At 42.2% G+C, this 6,597-nt stretch overlaps 1 pseudogene; it reads left to right on the top strand.

The window, feature by feature from the left end:
* Positions 1-834: 834 nt before the first annotated feature.
* On the top strand, positions 835-3,261 carry LOC124091503 (NFATC2-interacting protein-like; annotated as a pseudogene).
* Positions 3,262-6,597: the final 3,336 nt, after the last annotated feature.

The raw sequence follows: 6,597 nt of genomic DNA, 5'->3' as shown, positions 1-6,597 counted from the left end.
TTCTCCTATTTGATTTTTGTCTGTTTATTTCAGAGAACCTTTAAAGAGCAGAGGGGACATTTCCTATCACTGATAGACCCAACCTGATTTTCTCTCAAAATTGGGAGCCATCTTGCCACAAAGCCATGAAAAGCTAATTTCGGCTTTACTATAAATTACTGCAAATTCTGAATCTGCTTGGAATGCCAGCCCGTGCCTTGAACTCACCCATGCCTGGCTCTCTGACCAGATAGCAGCCCTGTCTGAAACTTTAGTGACACCTCACAAATCTTGGCCTTCCCTGGCCAGACAACGACCCTCTCTGAGGCTCTAATGGTTCTCATAAATTCTGATGTTGGGGCCAGCAAAAAAATGTAAACTACCATTAGTGTGATGCTTGTCAGAGTTCTGTTATCTGTAAACCCCCTTTGTGTAACTTTCTGGGCTATAAAGCTGGGCTGCAGGAAAGCTGCTGCTGCTGTCTTGTTCCCGTGGTTTTGGGGGGAAGAGGCAGCCCGGCCGGTCGAAATAAAAAGCTTGCTTTAATTTGATTTTAATTGGAGTCAGTGGTCTTTTCTTGCATCCTGGTCTAACATCACCTTGACAACACTCAGTGGTGGAACTGATGGATCATATTAGTTTTTTTTTTAATAGGCACTACCTATCACACAATTCAAATAGGGATAGCTGAAGGAGCCTCTGGCAGTTCTGTTAAGCAGTGGAAAGCTTCCTAACACAGGTAAGCAATCACAGTGCTCTCTTTGTTCAGGTAATTCTGATGGGGGAGGGGGTGGTCAGAGCATTGGTGCAATGTGGAATGATGTGTGAAGGGAATCCAACAATAATTCATACGCTATGCCTTGGATACAGGGTATAATGAAAAACTAAGCAATAAATCTCAAATGATGCCCTTATGATTTAGTCCATTGTCCTAATACTTATTTAAACTTAAAACAAACAGGTTTCTGGAATGCTGGAAACAAATATTTTTGCAGACAGTCCTTCTAGCAATGTTTGTGGTATTGTACTATGATTATGCTTCTTTATTTTATTTTTTGGTTCTGGGGATTGAACTCAGGGGCACTTAACCACTGAGCCACATCCTTAGGCTTTTTATTTTTTATTTAGAGACAGGGTCTCACTAAGTTGCTTAAAGCCTCACCAAATTGTTGAGACTGTGTTTAACTTGTGAACATCCTGCCTCAGCCTCTGAGCTGCTGAGCTTACAGGCCTGAGCCACCACACCAAGCTATGCTTGTTTTAAACACAAAAAGATCATAATCAGGCTGGGTGGGTTAGTGGCACATGCCTGTAATCCTAGGGCTCTGGAGGCTGAGGCAGGAAGATCATGAATTCAAAGCCAGCCTCAGCAAAAGTGAGGTGCTAAGCAACTCAGTGAGACCCTGTATATAAATGAAATACAAAATAGGGCTGGGTATATGGCTCAGTGACTTCAATCCTTGGTACCCAAAAATAAATTAATTAATTAAATTAAATTTAAAAGTTCATGCTCTGGGGGCTGAGGATATAGTTCAGTTGGTAGAGTGCTTGCCTCGCATGCACAAAGTCCTGGGTTCAATACCCAGCACCGCACACACACACACACAAAAAAATGTCTATACATGTATGAAGACACGAATTGGTGTGAACATACTTTATATACAACTAGAGATATGAAAAATTGTGCTCTATATGTGTAATAAGAAATGTAATACATTCTGCTGTCATTTATTTAAAAAGTCAATTAAAAAAATTTAAAAAGGTTCATAATCTGGCTGGGCTCAGCAGAGGAGCACTCGCCTGGCATGTGCAAGGCCCTGGGTTTGATCTTCAACACCACATAAAAATAAATAAATATAGGTATTATGCCCCACTATAACTAAAAAAAAAGATACTCTTTTAAAAAAGTTCATAATCTTTAAGATATAGTTATGAAGCTGATTTTGCCTCTCAGTGGTAAAGTGCTTAGCACTTGCCTAATATATGAAAGACCCTGGGTTCCATCCTCAGCACCAAAAAACAAAGAAGAAGGGGGAAAAAAGTGGGGAAGGGAGAACAATACTCATCCGGGAAGATAACAATTTATTTTGTAGTAAAAATATCCAGGACTAGTAAGTTTGCCCAGTAAAAGGCTTGCAAAGCAGCCTCCACCTCATCCCAGATCATGTGTCCCTCCTGAAACTTTGCCCTTCAGGGGCTGAGGAAGAGGCAGATGTAGCAGATGCTAGCAGTCCCCACCCTGAGGATCCCCCACATCCAGGCTCTGCCTGGAAGAAGAAGCTGAGGAGTAAGGATGAGAAAGAAGAGAAGAAAAATGCTGAGAGCCATAGCCAAGTCGGAATGACGCATGGCATTTTGCCAGAAGTAATGGTTGAGAGGCGAGCCATTAAGATGATGCTGGATTGATTCAATTGTATATTAGATCTTTACTGTCCGGTATTAGGATGGCTCTTGCTGCTTCGGTTGCCCGCTACTTTGGAGTTCCGGTTGAGTTCTCCCCGGGTTCCGAGAGTGAGTGCGCTCGCAGCCCGGGGGAGGGATTTCCGGTGTGTGTGGTGTCCCCCCCCCCCAGAAGGCCGCATGCGTGGGGTTCGCGGGAGTGCGGAGAATAAAGGAGTTCCTGTTTTGAACCTACAAGGCTATGTGGCAGCTCAGTTATTTTGTGCCCAGCCAGACTGCGGCAGAAAAAGGTGTTTGAGGAAGTGAACAAGCACCTCCAAGGTCTCTCATCCTCTCTGAGCCCCAAGCAGCACCAGGGCCAAGGCCACCAGAGCCAAGATGATGAGGTGGTCATAGTGGAGGGGCCTGTGCTTCCAGAGAGCCCCTGGCTCTTCCCATTCAAAATCTGGTCGGGGGTGGGGGGCTGGGGTTGTGGATCAGTGGCAGAGTGCTTGCCTCACACCTGTGAGGCACTGTGTTCAATCCTCAGCACCACATAAAGATAGATAAACAAAATAAAAAATATTTTTAAAAAATCTGGTGCCGGGCTGACCTGATCAGATTTGCATATCAGAATGGCTGTGTGGTGCTAGCAAGTTCTTCAGAGGCCACAGAGACATCCCAACAGCTCTGTCTCAGGGTGCAGAGGAAAGAGAAACACCAGATGCTGGGGATCTCCTTGTCTCAAGATTCTCCTCTCAAGACCCTCATGTTACACTATGAGGAGGCCATGGGACTCTCTGGACACAAGCTGTCTTCTTTGATGGGACAAAGCTTTCAGGCAAGGAGCTGCCAGCTGATTTGGGCATGGAATCTGGGGACCTCATTGAGGTCTGGGGTTGAAACCCTGTTTGGATGCCTAGCCAAGACTTGGGGACAACATTTCCTGCTTTTTTGCCCATCAGGGTTAGCAGAAGCTGAGGTAAAACTTATTTTTAAGCTGAGGAAAAACCAAATGAGGCAAAACCAAAGAGTTTTGACTCCATCTCCTGTTGACCCTGGTCTCCAGCTATTAGCTGCTTGGTTAGTTGTGTAGAGGTTGTTGCTACCCTGGGTGGCCTGTGGCTCAATGATAGGTCCTGCTGAATTTTGCAGCCCCCCAGGACATGGAGAAGGTGTCTCCCCATTCTCACCCTCTCACTTTCATCGCCTGTCTCTTACTCAAAATGTCCTGTGAACTCTTGCTCATATTCAAAAGTGAGTTGAAATAAATGAGGGTTGGCTTATAGGTTTCCAGGCCTGGGACATGAGGCTTTACATCACATCAAGGACCAACAGTGGCCTTATCCTCATTTGGGTGCTGGGAATGCAGTTTGCTGGAGGCACATTCTCTGGAATGGCTCTGTGGTGGGAAGGGAACTAAATGAGCAAGTGCATCTGGGCTGCAGCTTAAGCCTTGGCACACAAGGGGAACACTCTCGAAGAATGAAGGTACTAGAGTCCCATCCATGGCATCACCTCTCCCCAGGACCCTTTAGAGCCACCTTTCTGGTACATACTTCCTGGTGCACACATTGCAGGCATAACTGAACACAGCCATTTTGTTTGGGATGTTGGGATTATGGTCCCATGCAAGATTCTCTGGTTTTGTGGCGTTTTTGCCTTTCTTCACACCATCCTGTCCCATTGGCACCCTGTTTGTTTATTGTATATCTTTGAATATCAGTGTGTCCTTATAAGATACAGTGTTTTAGGAGAGAATATGCTTTTACTTTATGTGTGAGATTGTTGTGCGATAGATTTCACTCAATATATGTGAAGCTGTAGCCCTCTGCTCATTCTAGATCTGTCGTTGCTCTAAGCTGCCACATGGTACCCCATAGTGGCATAGACTGCATTTTCTCACACGTTGCCATAAGTGGTGGACACCTGGGTGTCCCCAACTCCTCGGCACCACATTCCAGGCCACAATATACATCCTTTTCAGTGTCCCTTCTGTGCTTGTGTGAACAGTTCTCTAGCATACATACCCAGGATGGGATTGCGGGTCACACAGGTTAATTTCTCTGGCTTTCCAGATTTTTCTTTAGAATGGAGAGTGACTCTCCCACTTGAGGCTTCCTTCCTCTTCATCCTTACCAGCACTTGGTACTGCCCAACTTTCTGATTTTTGCCAGTCTGTCCAAGGGGCATTTGTGTTTAATGTATTCCCATTTGATCACCAATAATTTGGGGGATTTTGTCGTATGTCTGTCGGCCTTGCTGGTTGCTCTATGAATTGCTCCTTTTCCCACAGGGCTTTCTTTTTGTGTGTTGTGTTTGTTTGTTTTGAGGAGTCCCTTATATATTTCTGGGCAATTGTAAATATCTCGGAATGGCACTTTTTGAATCTAGGAGATCCTTCACCAAACAGACATTCTTAATTTAAGGTAAATAAATTATTATGTTATGAAGTTTGCTGCTTTTTGATTTATTTAAAATACTTAAGGGGCTGGGGTTATGGCTCAGAGGTAGAGCACTCGCCTACCATGCGTGAGGCTCTGGGTTCAATCCTCAGCAGCACATAAAAATAAAATAAAGATATTGTGTTCACCTATAACTAAAAATAAACATTAAAAAATAAAATACTTAAGGGGCTGGAGTAGTAGCTCAGTTGGTAGAGTGCTTGTCTTGCAGGCATGAGACCCTGGGTTCAATCCCCAGTACCACAAAAATAAATAAATAAATAAATAAATAAAATTAGTTAAGATATTTTCATTTTCTTTTAGCTCATTTCTTTTCCTTTCACATTGAGGCCGCTGAGTTCAGCCTGGTTCAGCTAGGACACTCTGGTATACTGGCTGGCCACTGTTCTGAGTGGTCAAGTGCTGGTTCTCACTGGTTAATGCCAGGCTCTACTGGTTGGTAAAGATTGAACATCACCTTTAAACTATTCGATATGTACCTTTGTATGTGAGACCAAGTTTTATTTTTTATCATATAATGAGCCATTTTTCTCAGCTTTGTCTACTAAAAAAGCCATTACTAGGACTTGGGATATAGCTCAGTTGGTAGAATGCTTGCCTTGTATGCACAAGGCTCTGGGTTTGATCCCCAGCCCCCGCCCCCCCCCCACAAAGCTATTAACCTTTCACTGATATGTGGTGTATTTTTTTCAAAAGTATATCAGCTCCTTAAAAATGTTTTAGTTGGAATGAATTTTATAACATGTAAATAATCCATGATATGTTATAGCTCTCCATTTTTTTTTGCAGAAATTTTGTATCCATTAATGTTTTAACATATTAAAATTATGTATTTCTGGGCTGGGGTTGTGGCTCAATGGTAGGTAGAGTGCTTACCTAGCATGTGTCTAGCACTGGGTTCAATTCTCAGCAGCACATATAAATAAATTTTTAAAAATCCATTGACAACTAAAAAAATATATACTTTAAAAAAATCCAAATTCTAACTTTACTCCATTGTACAATTATTTACATTATTTATCATAATAACTTTTAATAGAGATTATTTTTTTCAGTGCTGGGAATTGAACCAGAGATTTGTACATCCCAAGCAAGAGCTCTGCCCCAGTAGAGAATTTATTAACATAATTGCAAATGTAGTTAGTGATACATATAAATATAAACATACACATAGGTAACAAATCTAAAAGTTCTGACTACACTTTCAAAACATGAGCCCAGTGGGGTGGCCCACATCGGTAATTCCAGTGACTCTGGAGGCTGAAGTGGGAGGATTACAAAATTGCCAGCCCTGGGCACATTAGTGAGGCTTTGTCTCAAAAGAAAAAAATAAAAAGGACTGGTAGAGTACCCTGGGTTCCATCCCCAGTACCACAAACAACAAGAAAATACTTAATGGTAAAGAGTCTAGTTTCATGGGAAAAGATCTTCTTTGACCTTAGAATTAAGGACTTCCCTTTTTATTTCATCATGCTTCTAATGAAAGATATTTTTTTTCTTTTCTTTCTTTTTTTTTTTTTTTTTTGGTACCAAGGATTGCACTCAGGGACACTTAAAAAAAGGGGATGGGGATATGGTTTAGTGGTTAAGTGCCCCTGGGTTCAATCTCCTGTACAAAAGAAAGAAAGGTGGTTATGTTCCCTCTGAAAGGAAATGGGAGAAATTTTGGTTGCAGGAAAATAAAATTTAACTAACATATACAAAAGGGTTCCCATATTTTTCTTATTGATTTCTGAAAGTACAAAGCTTTTATGATCTGTTTTTTTAACCTCTT

Source organism: Marmota monax, unplaced genomic scaffold, assembly GCF_021218885.2.
Source record: "Marmota monax isolate L192 unplaced genomic scaffold, Marmota_monax_Labrador192_F-V1.1 WCK01_AAM20220418_F8-fsc00170, whole genome shotgun sequence".
Classification (NCBI taxonomy): domain Eukaryota; kingdom Metazoa; phylum Chordata; class Mammalia; order Rodentia; family Sciuridae; genus Marmota; species Marmota monax.
Note: the sequence above shows the minus strand (reverse complement) of the source record. Positions and strands in the feature narration are given on the sequence as shown.